Below are 16226 nucleotides of genomic sequence, written 5' to 3' on the forward strand. Positions count from 1 at the left end.
TAGTAAAAGGACAAGGTAGCCAACACCCTCTTTATTTCTATATTTATATATTTTTTATGTTTTTATTTTTATTTATACATTTATATTTGTGTATATGTATTATGTGTGTGTGTGTATATATATATATATATATATATATATATATATATATATATATATATATAGTATCCCCAAGAAGTCCCTCCATGTGCCCCACCCAATCATAATCCCTCCCTTCCCCCAAAGTAACAGTTATCCTGTTGTAGTTATCACTTCTTTGCATTTTAAAAATCATTTTATCATCAAAATGTGCATCTCTAGACACTATTGTTTAGACATGCCCTTAAAATTTTCAGTATCTTTCTTTTAATCTATGGGTTTCTCCTCCATCATTTTCATATCTTTATAAATTATCTGTTGAAGAATTCAGGCAATTTGACATATAGTTTCCCAGTGTCTTGATGTTGCTGACTGCATACTCATGGAAAAGTTCAACATGTTCCTATGACTTCTATATTTCCTGAAAATTGCAAGCTCAGTCCACTTAAGTATCAGACCGCTTTTGGACCCCATCATGAAGACTACAGGTGGTGTTTAGCAATAATACTACAGGAGACGCAAAATATCTGGTTGTCTTTCTTTTTATAATCTTAGCAGCCATTGATGTTTAATGCTTGTATCCATCCATTAGGGGTTGCAAAATGGTGATAGTCTAATTCTATCACTTCTTTTACATTCTGTAGCTGGAGTAACTCTATAAGAGACTCTGTCCCTCATTTACTATTTGGATACCCAGTGATACAGTTCATATAAAAATCAGTATGCTTAATTCTTTCCCTTTATTTCCCAGTTTTCAAGATAATGAATTAGTTCTCTATAATTCTCTGAAGGTGATCATTCTTTGTAATATCATTATCAAATCATGGATTAAACATACATGATGGGTTTTGGTTTTTCTCATTACTAAAGGTCAAATTGTCCCATCTTTGGCCAGTAGGAGGCTCTGTGTCCTTTTGACATGACCTTAGAAATCTCTGATTGCTTCCTTGTTATCCAAGATGTTCCAGCTTCATTTTGTAACTTTCTGCCCCAGACTTATTTCTCCAAGAAGCCACAATTTATTTTACAGAAAAATGGTATTTCAAAACCACAATCTGAGTGCTAGAGATGCTCTTTGCTAAATTAGACATAGTTTCTAAGACTTTTCAGTGGAATAAACTAGGAAATAGTATTGATTCAAAGAAAAAACATCTTATAAATGCATATTGGTGCTTTCTATTCAAATTCAACACTACAGAACTTTTACCTAACCACTTCTCTGTAACATCAGAATCTTCTTCCATTCTGAGAATCCTGGTTCTTAAAAGCAGAGAGGATGACAGAACATTTCATAATGACTTATTTGTTTTATCCCACGTTACATGGCAACAATCTCAGAATGACACTAATATCACCACCAACATAATTACCAAAACTATTTTTATATTTTTGTATATTCTCTCCCTACTTTCCCCATTAAAAAAATAGATCTACCAAATCTACACTGTCAGAGCATATGGTCATTACACACTATACTCTTTCCCCCTTAGTCCTCCTTTAGTCCTAGTTCTACAGGCAACTATTTACTTAATGCTTAAGTCTTCCCCCCACCCCGCCCCACACCGCACGGCACGTGGGATCTTAGTTCCCCAACCAGGGATTGAACCCGTGCCCCCTGCATCAGAAATGTGGAGTCTCAACCACTGGACCACCAGGGAAGTCCCCACTTAATGCTTAAATCTCACATTGGTGTCTTTCTCATCACCTCAGTTGTCTACAATATATTCTCTAGTAGATTTCTCAGGAAGAGCTCATGCAAATAATACTCCATGAATACTCACATGTTGATAACTATTGTGCTCTTTATACTTAAAAGTTAGCTTTATTGGGTATAAAATCCTTGGCTCACTCTTTCTTTCCTTATTTTAAATACAGTTGACCCTGTACAACACAAGGGTTAGGGGACCTAATCCTCCACACAGTAGAAAATTCAGGTATAACTTATATTTGGCACTCCATATCTGCAGTTCCTCTGTATCCACAGTTCCACACCTGCAGATTCAACCAACCATGGACGGTGTAGTACTGTAGTATCTACTATTGAAAAACACATATAAGTGGACCCACAGAGTTCAAACCCACATTGTTCAAGGGTCAACTCTATGTTGTTTCATTTTTTTCCCCCTCAGTAAAACACTGTCGTTGAGAAGTGATTAATGATAATCTTTTCTCCTTTGTAAGTCATGTGCACTTTTTCTTCTAAAAGCTCAAAGGATTTCTTCCTTTTCTTGGTATTAGTCATACTGTAGTCATTCTCAGGTATGCAGTGTGCTATTTCTATATTTAGCTTCAATTTGTTTTTTTTAATTTTCAGGAAAGTTTTCTTGCATTAGTTTTTATAGTTCAATTGCCTTGCTTTGGTTTTCTTTGTGATCTCCTACCAACCATATATCCAATTTCCTTTGCCCACTTCCATATTTGGCACTTTTTCTTCAACCTTTGTATCTCTTTCTCTCTTAATATTTTTATTTAAAAAAATTTTCTGACACTCAGTCTCCGGTTCCACATGCAAGGAGCTTAGAAGTCACCACTCTATCCTAACAACAAGTAAAATTCTGAACAGACTGAGAAAACAACAACTCTTCTTGGATCTGTAAAAGATGGGCAAGGACACACGGCAAACTGCTGCTCCCAAGACTGGAGAGACAGACAAGTGAATACAGGGAGTCACGGCTTACCATAGCAGAAATTCACAAATGGAAGACTCACAGGTGGGAACCTAGGTTGTGGTAGGAAAACCTGAATTGTAATTGACAAAGTGATAGAGGCTCAATGTGGACAAGCTTGAGACTTAAAAACTCCAGGGGACTCAGTCACTGGGGTCCCCTACAATATCATGAGATTTACCTCCAGAAACTCAACCAATTTATCAGAGAAAAATCCCCTCATGCTTCCATGCTCCCAGCAAGGGAGACGAAAAGGAACCATTTTGAAATATGCCAGGGCATTCCGTTCTTCTTAACAAGACTTTCCCTCAGGGGAACTAGTTAACCATAGCCTAACCTGCTGGGATATTATCAGAGCCTAACTGAGCTGGGGAAGGAAAATACCCAACTCCAGTCTCCTCTAGCCTCCATGTGGGAGAATGGAAATATCTAACTTCAGTCCATTCTTGCCATCCTGTCCTACCTAAGGGGGTTGAAAAAAACTAAGAAACTCTTGTGAATTTCACAGTCCAGAGGCATAGTTTCACCAGAAGAGTGAGACCTAATCACAGGACTACAGAATGCTTCCCCTCTCCCCATACCTCACAATGATATTACTAAAGGCTTATTTACAGCAGGTCGTTTTACACAGTACATCATGTCTGGTTATCAAGAAAAAATTACAAAGCATACCAAAAGGCAAAAAACACCATCTGAAAACACAGAGCAAGCAACAGAACAGAGATGTTGGCATTACCACATTGCAAATTTAAAACAAGTATGATTAATATGATAAGGACTCTAATGGGCAAAGTAGACAACATGGAAGAACAGATGGGCAATGTAAGCAGATAAATGGAAATCCTAAGAAAGAACCAAAAAGAAATGCTAGAGATAAAAACAAAAACACTGTAACAGAAATGAAGAATATCTTTGATGGGCTTATTAGTAGACTGGACATAGCTGAGGAAGGAATATCTGAGCTAGAAGATATTTCAAGAGAATCCTTGAAAACAGAAAAGCAAAGAAAACAAAGATTGGAAAAAATACCAGAACTGAATATCCAAGGACTCTGGGGTAACTACAAAAGGTATAACATGTATGTAACAGTAATACCAGAAGGAGAAAAAAGAAACAGAAGAAATATTTGAAATAATAATAACAGAATGTCCCCCAAATTAATGTCAGACATCAAACCACAGATCCAGGAAGCTACACCTAGAGGAACAAAGATAGGACTCACATCTGACTTCTCCTTAGAAACCATGCAAGCAAGAAGAGAGTGGAGTGAAATATTTAAAGTGTTGAGAGAAAAAGAATGCCAACCTAGAATTTTGTATCCTGAGAACTTAACATTCAAAAGTGAAAGATAAAAAAAAGACCTCCTCGAACAAACAAAAATTGAGGGAATGGCTCAACATTCAAAAACTGATTAATGAATCCATCATAACAACAGGCTAAAAAAGAAAAATCACATGATCATATCAGTAGATACAGAAAAAGCATTTGACAAAATCTACCCCACATTCATAAAGACTCTCAGGAAAGTAGGAATACACCAGAGCTTCCTCAGCTTGATGAAGCACATTTACAAACAATCTATAGGGAGGGATAAATTAGGAGGTTGGGATTAACATATACACAATACTATATATAAACTAGATAGCCAACACAGACCTACTGTATAGTACAGGGAACTCTACTCAATATTCTGTAATAACCTAACTGGGAAAAGAATTTGAAGAAGAATAGAAATATGTATATGTATAACTGAATCACTTTGCTGTACATCTGAAACTAACACAACATTGTAAATCAACTATACTCTAATATAAAACAAAAATTAGGGAATTCCCTGGCAGTCCAGTGGTTAGGACTCCATGCTTTCACTACTGAGGGCCTGGGTTCGATCCCTGGTCAGGGAACTAAGATCCCACAAGCTGCATGACACAGCCCAAAAAATAAAAAAATTTAAAATTAAATTAAAATTTAAAAAAATCTACCCCACATTCATAAAGACTCTCAGTGAAGCAGGAATAGAGGGCAGCTTCTTCAGCTTGATAAAGCACATTTACAAAAAATCTATAGGGAGGGATAAATTAGGAGTTTGGGATTAACATATATACACTACTATATATAAAATAGATAACCAACATGGACCTACTGTATAGCACAGGGAACTATACTCAATATTTTTTAAAAATCAATAAGGGAAAAGAATCTGAAAAAGAATATATATTTTTTTATATTTTATATATTAGATATATAATATATATAACTGAATCACTGTGCTGTATACCTGAAATTAACATGACACATAAATCAAGTGTACTTCAATTTTTAAAAAGTACAAAAAAAGAGATGAAAGTAAATAAAGTACTCCTTATTAAAAAAAAATCTACATCTGACATCAGACTTAACGGTGAGAAACTCAAAGTTTCACACTAAGATCAGGTACAAGACAAGGATGTCCCCTCTCACTGTTCCTTTTCAACAGCATACTGGAAGTTCTAAGCTAATGCAATAATACAAGACAAGGAAACAATAGGTATGCAGATGGGAAAAGGAGAAATAAAACTGTGTTTGTTCACAGATGACATGATTAGCTACGCAGAAAATCGGAAAGAACTGACAAAAAAACTCTTGGAACTAGTAAGCGATTATAGCGATGTTGCAGGATACAATTTCCTATATACCACCAATGAACAAGTGAAATTTTAAGTTAAAAAACACAATGCCATTATATTAGCACCCCCCCCAAAATGAGATACTTTAGTATAAGTTGAACAAAAAGAAAAAGACAAGATCTTCGTATGCAGAAAACTACAAAACTATGATGAACAAAGTCAAAGAACTAAATAAATGGAGAGGTATTTCATGTTCATAGATAAGAAGACTAAATATTGTCAAGATGTCAGTTCTTCCCACTTTGATCTATAGATTCAATGCAATACGAATCAGAATCTCAGCAAGTTGTTTTGTGGATATCAACAAACTGATTCTAAAGTTTATATGGAAAGGCAAAAGACCCAAAATACCCAACACAATATTGAAAGACAAAGTTAGACAACTGACACTATCCAATTTAAAGATTTACTATAAAGCTACTGTAAATCAAGACAGTGTGGTATTGGTGAAAGAATGGACAAATAGATTGTTAAACAGAATAGAGACCCCAGAAGTATTAACAGAACCACATAAGTATGGTCAACTGATTTTTGACAAAGAAGCCAAGGCAATACAATGGAGTCTTTTCAACAAATGGTACTGAAACAACTGAACATGCAAAAAAATGAATCCAGACACAGACCTTACACCTTTCACAAAAATTAACTCAAAATGGATAACAGACCTAAAGATAAAAAAAAAAAAACTATAAAATTCCTAGAATAAAAACCTAGAAGAATTTAGGTATGGCAGTGACTTTTTAGATACCAGACCAAAAGCACTTTCCATGAAAGAAATAACTGATAAGCAGGACTTTGTTCAAATTTCAAATTTCTGCTCTGCAAAAGACAATGTCGAGAGAATGAGAAGACAAGCCACAGACTGGGAGAAAATGTTTGCAAAATACGTATCTGATAAAGGACTGTTCTCCAAAATATACAAAGAACTCTTAACTCAACAATAAGAAAATGAGCAACCCAATTTTTTTTTTTTTTTCTTTGCTGTACATGGGCCTTTCACTGTTGTGGCCTCTCCCATTGTGGAGCACAGGCTCCGGACGCACAGGCTCCGGACGCACAGGCTCAGTGGCCATGGCTCACGGGCCCAGCCGCTCCACAGCATGTGGGATCTTCCCGGACCGGGGCAAGAACCCGTGTCCCCTGCATCGGCAGGCAGACTCTCAACCACTGCGCCACCAGGGAAGCCCGAGCAACCCAATTTTTAAAACAGGCCAAAACCTTAACAGGTGCTTCACTAAAGAAGATACACAGATGGCAAATAAGCATATGAAAAGATGCTCCACATCATACGTCATCAGAGAAATGCAAATTAAAACCACAATGAGATACCACCACACACCTATTAGAATGCCCCAAATCTGCAACACTGACAACACCAAATGCTGGAGAGGATGTACAGAAATAGAAACTCTCATTCATTGCCAGTAGCAATGCAAAATGGTACAGCCACTTTGGAAGACCATTGGACATTTTCTTACCAAACTAAACATACTTTTACCATACAATCCAGCAGTCAAGCTCCTTAGTGTTTATCCAAATGAGCTGAAAACTTATGTCCACACAAAAACCTACACATGGATATTTATAGCTGCTTTATTCATGATGGCCCAACCATCTTGGAAGTAACCAAGATGTCCTTCAGCAGATGAATGGATAAATAAACTGTGGTACATCCAAACAATGGAAACTTATTCAGCCTTAAAAAGAAATGAGCTGGGGACTTCCCTGGTGGTGCAGTGGTTAAGACGTCACCTGCCAATGCAGAGTACACGGCTTCGAGCCCTGGTCTGGGAAGATCCCACATGCCACGGAGCAATTAAGCCCATGCACCACTACTGAGCCTGCATGTTAGAGCCCGTGAGCCACAACTACTGAGCCCGTGTGCCACAACTACTGAAGCCCGCGCACCTAGAGCCCGTGCTCTGCAACAGGAGAAGCCACCGCAATGAGAAGCCTGTGCACCACAACTAAGAGTAGCCCCTGCTCACCGCAACTAGAGAAAGTCTGCATGCAGCAACGAAGACCCAATGCAGCTAAGAATCTAAAAAATAAACATAAGATAAAATAAAATAAAATTAAAATTTTTTAAATGAGCTGGGACTTCCCTGGTGGCGCAGTGGTTAAAAATCTGCCTGCCAATGCAGGGGACGTGGATTCGAGCCCTGGTCCGGGAAGATCCCACATGCCATGGAGCAACTAAGCCTATGTGCCACAACTATTGAGCCTGTGCTCTAGAGCCCACAAGCCACAACTACTGAGCCCACGTGCCGCAAATACTGAAGCCCAAGCACCTAGAGCCCATGCTCCGCAACAATAGAAGCCACCGCAATGAGAAGCCCGTGCACCGCAAGGAAGAGTAGCCTCCGCTCGCCGCAACTAGAGAAAGCCTGCATGCAGCAATGAAGACCCAACACAGCCAAAAATAAATAAATAAATTTACTAAAGAAAAAAAAGAGCTATCAAACCATGAAGACATGGAGGAGCCTTAAATGCATATTACTAAGTGAAATATGCCAATCTGAAAGGCTGCATCACATATGGATTCCATCTATGACATTCTAGGAAAAGCAATGGAGACAGTAAAATGTTCAGTGGTTTCCAGATGTCAGGGGTGGGAGGAGGTAGGGAGGGATATTTACAGGCAGTTGCAGAGTATTTTGAGGGCAGTGAAAATACTCTTTACACCATAATGATGGATATGTGTCATTATACATTTGTAATGAAAGTGTGACACCAAGAGTGTGACACCCAGAGTGAACCATGAACTTGGACTTTGGGTGGTAATGATGTGTCAATGTAGGCACATCAGTTGTAATGAACGTACCGCTCTGGTGGGGGATGTTGATGATGGGGGAGGTTACATATGTGTGGGGCAAAGGGCCTTTGGGAATTCTCTGTAACTTCCCCTCAATTTTGCTGTGAACCCGAAACTGCACTAAAAGTCTGAATTAAGAAAAATTTTTTTTAATTTTCATTTTATATTTCTCTTAAGGCATTATCTGTTGTGTTTATTCACTCTTTTGGTCCTCCCAGTTTAATCTTCATTTCTGAAATAATTGTTTAAATTTTATCTCTAAGTCTTTCCTGAGATGTCACATCATTTCTGAGTTTTCTACTTATGATTTATGCTGTTCTTTTCTGTCTTGTATAATTTTCTTAACGTCTTGCAGTGCATTTTGAAATTGTAAATTAATTTTTATCTGTTTTGTAAGAACATCTTTCCAGAATGCTTTCATTATCTGTAAGGATATTATTCTACTCCTAATTCTCTTTCTTTTCTTATAATAACTTTGTATGGGACTTGATTCTTTTCTGTTGTGTATTTTTATGTGAAACTAGTTTTCCTAAACTATGAGAATGAAGGTTAAATTTTAAAAGGCTCCAACTTCACAGAGCTCCCTCTTCTGTTGTTTTTGTGAAGTGTTTAAAAAAAAAAAAAGAAGTATGACGTCTTGGTTTCTGAAATTTCCTGGTCGCCCTTCCCTTCCTTTGAACTGGACCTTTCTCTTGTCCCTACCCTGCTCCGTTCTGATTCCATTCCCAGCAATTTCTCCTCAGTGTAGGGCCCTGTACTAGAAAGCTGTTCTGGCAGGTCAATTTTGAGAGTTCAAGGAGCCCACCCCTTTATTCTCTTGTATTGCAAGCTCTTTGCACTTTACCAGGTGTTTGAGCAGGCAAAACGCCTTCACCTTCAGCTGCTGTCCTCAACTTGGCCCACTGCGTTTCCTAATGAGTACCAGTTGGCTAGCTAGGATTCTCCTGTTCTCCGGTCCAGTCAAAAGCTACACCGTGGGCTTCCCTGGTGGCGCAGTGGTTGAGAGTCCGCCTGCCAATGCAGGGGATGCGGGTTCGTGCCCTGGTCCGGGAAGATCCCACATGCGGCGGAGCAGCTGGGCCCGTGAGCCATGGCCACTGAGCCTGCGCAAACGGAGCCTGTGCTCCGCAATGGGAGAGGCCACAATAGTGAGAGGCCCACATACCGCAAAAAAAAAAAAAAAAAAAAAAAAAAAAGCTGCACTGTTTCTTCCTTTTGTTTCCCACACGGACGTGCTTATCATACGAGTCTTGTGGTTCTTGGTATTTTGTCCCCAACTGCTCACATTCTGGGATTCCTGGTATCTTGTTACCTAGTTTTGTTGTAAATGTCCTCTATGAAATTTTGACTTCGCTTATCTAATTGCTCCGTACGTTTATACATGGGATTATGTGAGTAGTATGCTACTGCCATCATTACCATCAACCTCCCAGGATCATCACCATCTTTTAATTCAAGCTATTTTTTTGCTTTATCCTTCCTCTTGATTCCTTCCTTTAGCCTGTCACAGGAAGAACTTGGCCTCAGTTTGTAGAGTCCCTGTATTAGTGTGTGTGTGTGTGTGTGTGTGCGCGCACGCACGCGGATGAGTGTGTTGAAGTGAGATGTACGGGGACAGGGTCATGAGTGAGTAGAGGTTGCTAATTGGGGGCAGATGTGCAAAAAGTTAAAGACATAGTCCCTGCCCTTAGGCGTTTATAACCTAAGAATCCAACACATATCTGCTTAGTGAAGCAGAAGTACAGCTACCCAGTTTTCAATCACAGCTCTTAGTAGCTTGCCATGCCAACTGGGGTAAGGCAACTTCTCGGGACTTTAGTTCCTCCCTTTGTAAAACACAGAGCATATCACTGCCCTGTCCTGGAAGCATATGTAATCTGGGCACCAGTGGCCTGCATCCTGGGTTGGGGGAGGGCAGCAACTCTGTGGTGTTCTTCATCTTTGTCTCTGCTCCTCAATGCCTCAATGTCAATGCTTGACACATTCTGAGTACTCAGTATTTGCACCTTGAAAAAAAGTACTAACAGCCCTATTATGTGATAATTAATTTAAAGAGCTCCTTGGCCACATCAATGATGACAAGAGTTAACCAACCCCTGTTTAGGGCTGGAGAGGCTAGCCTCAGAAAAGACCCTTCACGTGGAAGAAATGGCCTTCACTCCAAAAGTCACCCGTCAGAAGACAGGGAAGAGCTGAGTTTTTAAAATGCATGTTTTATTATTCAGCCTTCAGCAGAAATGTCACCTTTCTAAAGCAAGCTGTTATCATGCGCTCACCGTGCCAAACAGGCGCCTCTGAGGAGCAGGATTTTATCTCAACATTTTTCCTGATTTGTGTTTCTCTTTCAAGGAGCTCCATGCCTTAAGGCACCTGAAACACTAACAGCACAAGAAGGTAAGGTTACAGGAGGAGCAGACTCCAACAACATGAAACAGGGATTTTTGCAAAACAGGTCCAGGATCAGCATCAAAGCTCTAGTCTGCAGTCACCCTGCCCAATAATTCATGTCCTCTCAGTGCAGTTCATTGTTTTCTGGTGGGCTCCTTGGTTGAAACCATATTCTCAAAGAAACTCCGTTTTGTGACAGGGCCCCCATTAGCGGGCTCAGCCACATGACAGGCCTAGAAGCAGCCAGCACAACTGCCGGCAACGCTTGCCAAGAAGCCAGATGCTGCCACACATTGGCATCTGGGTCCTGGAATCGCAACCATGCTCTCAGTCTGGCTAGGGATTCTGACCCCAGCTACGGAAGGAGACAAAGGAAGGGAAGAAAGAGACGGAGCAAGGGGAGGGAGGGCAGGCTGTGGAAGAGTCTCTTGGTAATTTCCCTACCATGGGTTTAGAGCTTCCACAACAAAAGACTCGTTGGAAAGCTGCTACCAACGCTGCCATGGGCGGGAGAGGTAGAGACGGGGAGCATTCTAAACCCAGCGAGCTATTTTGGCACCTGGGGAATGGGGGTGGCTGATTCTAAAGGAGACAGCTGCAGCGGGCAGCCACTGCTCTCCCCTCGGCTCCCTCACACCACGACAGCCCACAGAGGAAATAAGCTGCCGGACAGGGCTTCAATCTGCAGCAGAGGGATAGAGAGTGGCAACGTCAGGATGGCTGTCGTTTTCTGCTTTCTGAGTGCCAAGACTGATGAGCATCACAAAAGGCCAAAGAAATGGCCAGGGCGAGATCCAGATTGGCAATCTTCAGGGGATCCTTACAATCCAGAAATGTGTGATAGGTGGGGTGTTTTGACCACAGGAACAAGGTGCAGGCAAAAAGAAGCCCTTTGCCTTGAAGTGGCCTTTGATGCTAAGGTAATACGAGCCTGAGTGAACTTTCAGGTCCTGCTGGAGTCAGGTTAGGTGGAGGTATGACCCAGAGGGGTGAGCTGAATGAGGAAAGTTTAGGGTTTGAAGTGAGAGGTGAGAGAATAAAAAGCAGGCAGCAGTTCTTCTTTCTCAAACTACCAAATTCTATCCAGCACCCCCTTTACCCACAACACGCTTGTCGGGAGCTGCTCAGGGCCTTACACTTGAAACACAGGTTAGAGGAGCAAGCAAATGAGAGAGTGACGACACGGTGGGAAGGGTCTGGCCTCTGCGGCCAGAGGACTGGGGGAAACAGCCCCAGAGGACGCTTACCAGCAGGAGGGTTGCTTCTCTTAGGGGCACAGGGGCTCTTTTCTGTTCACCAGATACTGTATTCCCTGACCAGAATTGCGTGGTGCGCCTCTGCTCATAATCAGCGGGGACAAGCAGGTGTTGGGGGAACCTCTGTCTACCAGTAAAAAGAATTGTGCAAAGCATGTCCTATCAATGGCGGCTTAAGAAATAGTGTCATTTTGGGGGATAGGGAGGGTGGGAGGGAGACGCAAGAGGGAGGAGATATGGGGATGTATGTATATGTACAGCTGATTCACTTTGTTATACAGCAGAAACTAACACACCACTGTAAAGCAATTATACTCCAATAAAGATGATAAAATGAAATAAAATATATAACAACAAAAAAAGAGAAGGAAATAGTGTCATTTTTAAGGATAGCACATTACTATTGAGGCTGAGTCTAGGCACAGCAAGAACACAGAGACACGTGAAGCCAGTGGCAACACTGAAACCCCACCTACTGAAAACAAGAAATTACCTAAACATCTTGCAGATGCTCATGAGAGGTTAATATATATTTGGTCAAAACAGACTTTATTAATCATCTAATCTAATAAACTTGGTACCTTATAAACAAAAGAGCCTTAATTTAAAGTGAAAAATAGGAAAATAGTGGGTCACCCACATTCCCCTCACCACCCCGCCCCCTCACACACACACACAAAGCCTTCAGGGAAAATTTCATACATTTTACTTTACTCCTGTGAAGCTTGGTGCCCATTTTCAACAGGCAAAACCAAGTCTACCGAGAAAGCATCCCAAGCTAAGTCCCTCAGTTCTAAAGAGAACACTGAGCTGCTCTGCTACCCTTCAGAATGAGATGAGAACATGCTGGCATCTTTCTCAAACTTGGTTTAGATTCTTTACATTCAGATTTTGAACAACGCAGGGACTAAACACTAAATTTCCACTGTGGCTCTGCTTAAGAATGAGCAAACAACCCAGCAGTATACAACAAGTAACCAAAAGAATTATGATTATAATGCTTATCCTACTTCTAAATGGATGAGTCATTTGAATCTAGTAACTATGACGGAAGTGGCTGTGTCTCTTTGCGGGGACAGAATCACTCCCCACCATGTATGCCTCCTTTTGCCCCCTCCTCTGATGTTTCCTTTATCCAACTGGCTATTCCCCTTGCCTTTTCCCTTCCTCCTTATTGTCCTCATTATCTGTCTTCTCTGGTCATCTGTTCCCATTGAGGCAAAAACTGCTTGGGCCAGCCTTCTGGGAAATATGCTAAGTGTTGGGAAGTGTCTTCAAACTCAAAACACACACCACGGGGAAGGATGTTTATGTTCATACAAAGCAGAGGCAATAAACTGACGTTAAACTAAGGCAGTGGTTCTCAAACTTGATCATGCATCAGAATCAACTGGAAGGGCTTGCTAAATCAAACAGACTGCTGTGCCAGCCCCCAGAATTCTGATTCAGTAGATTTGGAACAGAGTTCAAGAATATGCTTTTCTAACAAGTTCCCAGGTGATGCTAATGCTGATGGTTTGGGAACCCCTTTTTTTCATTTCCCTAAAACTTTTTGGGGGGGGAGTAATTTCAAACTTAAAGCCACAAGAAAAGTGAAAATCGCTGTATTTCCTTGACCCAGATGGGAATTGTTTTTTTTGAGGACCACTAAGCTAAGCTAAAGGTAGGTCAGAGCGGACAGCAATCACCTGACAGGACACCATCTAAGAGCAAGAGCAGAACACCATCCAAATAGAAAGCAAGACCAACTATTTAAAAGGTGGGAAGAAGTATCACAAAATGATGAAAGAAGGTGAGATGGGACCCAGGGGTTTTAAGCTCAGAATAGTAAACACCATTATCAACCAATGCGGGAGAAGTGTAGAAGCTCTCCTGGTTTGTCTCTCTGGTGATTCCTTGGGGGTGATTTTACAAACAACAAATCGGTATCTCCTAGTATAAACTGGCTTCATAAAAAAAGGAAAGCAATTATTTGATAGGGAAACTCTACACCTGAGAGACATGGATGAGAGGACAGTCATGTACCCCTCTTTTGTATTCTATCTCCTGAACTTAGGACTTTATCTCTTGCCTGAATTTCTGCAGTGACTCCTAACTGATCTCTCTGTCTCTTATCACGTTCTCTCCAATATTATTCTCCATTCTAACCCTAAAGTTACCTTTTTAACAGCAGCCTGCAATAATGTCATCTCTCTAAAGTCCCCTGCAACTTAGAGAACGAAGTCCAAATGTCCACGTGGCATTTAATCTGGCCCCAACCCACCCTTCAAATTCATATGCCTACACACCAGCCCAAACACAACACGCACAGCTTTACGTTTTTCCAGCTCCATGCCTTTGTATACAACTATTTTTTGTTCCACTGGAAACTTTCCTTCTTCCCAAACAAAATCTGGAAAAAAGAAAAGTCCTTACGTTTAAAAATACCATTCAAAGGTCAAAGTTTTGTTCCAATACAGGAAGCCTTCCTGCAGTTCCTCGGATCTCTCCTCTGTATGCTCACCATACTCTATTTGTATCCTGTAACACAACATTCTGCCCTACTTATTATTTATGCTTTATTTCCCCTGAGTTTTATAAGATCCTTGAAGACAGCACCATGTCTTTTGTTCAGTGACCAGAGAAACCCATAGGAGGCAGGGTGGGTAGATGAAGAGGCGATGAAGAGAGGAAGATGGAGAAGAATGAAAAAAGAGTAGGAGAGCATAGGGAGGGGACGTGTTCAGTTTTATAGTTTTCTTAGGCATTTAGAATGTTTTTCCTGAAGACAGATCCTTCAAATATCTAACACATTTTCTTTCCAGAACAACCCAGACTGAATAGTTGTATAGATTTTTTGTTTTGCCAACACTACACCTCCTTTTCTTCTTATTTTCTATCTATGTCACAACTGAGTCAATTTCATGTCTGTCTCCCATATGGTAAGGGCAACATCACACTGCAGTCATTATTTGGGCACTGAAACAGACTCAGATCTCTTTACATTTGTCAAATTCCCTTTGACGTTTGCCTCTTTGGGTGGGGTTGGTCAAACTCCTGCCTTGTGGATTAGCTTTAGGAGGAATTTGATCAACATTCCCAGAAGAGTCACCTTTTTGATATGAAAATTTTTTGAGACTTACAAAAGCAGGATGCCAACATCTGTAAGTGTGACTAAAAGCTGGTTCATTTGCCATTCTTCCTTACCCCATTCAATAAGAGGTTTTCCTGCCCAAAGAAATGAAAGCAGCTCTTCGTAGACACTCACCAGCTGTCTTCTGCAAGAAAGCAGAGTTAGAACCAACTCTGGATAAGCATGTCACTTAATCCTTTCCAAAAAGTTAGTTCAGCACCTTTTTTCCTGGGATAGGAGGAACAATTTCAGTTTCTGCCTAACTCTTGCTGGGGGAAGAACAAAGAATAGCACTTTAAATCTAGCTCAAAAAAACACGCTCTCTATTGCTCCAGATACCTGGGCCAACATGCCTGACGAGTACCTTGCTTCACTTTCCTAGAGTAACACTCAAGTCACTTTCTCTCTTACACCTCCACACATTTTCTCTGCTGCTGTTTCTCCCTGAGATAGATCCCTGGATCAAGGGAAGAAGTCATGTGATAGGGACAAAAAATGCAACGCTATGCCATCTGACTACATATCACCACTATTGTAAATCTTCCTAAAAAAGGAAACTTGTTCTCCGGTTTCCTATTTACTGTCCTTGAGAGAATAAGTGATGCCAAGTCACAAAAACCTGTAGTACTTTGCTTCCCATTTCCCTACGGCTACTATGTTTACAACTTTACTTAGAAAGAGCTGAATTCACAGCTTTTGCCATTTAGTAACCCTTCAACATGAGGACTTAATATGAAATCCTTAAAATGAGCTGAGTAGACATCAAATACTCAAAAGTCCAAATTACCTAGACTGGTAGAGGTTAATGTTCTACATTAAATAGGAACAGAAAGTATCAATTTTGTACTCTGATTATGCCTGCCCAAGAATTGAGTCAAATAAACACATAAAATATGATAGATGAGGGCAATGGGGGTAGGAAAACCACCACGGTTGTTGAGAAAGGTCTAAGAAGTGAATAAATGTAGGTGTGTCCTACCCTCCTTTCACCTCTGTGTACTTCTATCTGGACTTTCAACTCTCCTTTTCCAGCGTAGAGCTGACTGAGAAATAGCCTTTTAATATTTCAATCTATTTTTAATTTTTATAGCCACATAACCACTAAGGGCTATGCTACTGAGTGGGTAAATGGCAGTAACCCAAGTATCTGGGATTACTAAAAAAAAATTATAAGAAAACAGTTAAGTATCAATTTAAGATTTTCATTAATCTTCTATTTTTACAATGTTGGTTTATCAAATTAGT

Source organism: Grampus griseus (genome assembly GCF_964374135.1).
Source record: "Grampus griseus genome assembly, chromosome: 1".
In the NCBI taxonomy this organism is placed as follows: Eukaryota; Metazoa; Chordata; class Mammalia; order Artiodactyla; family Delphinidae; genus Grampus; species Grampus griseus.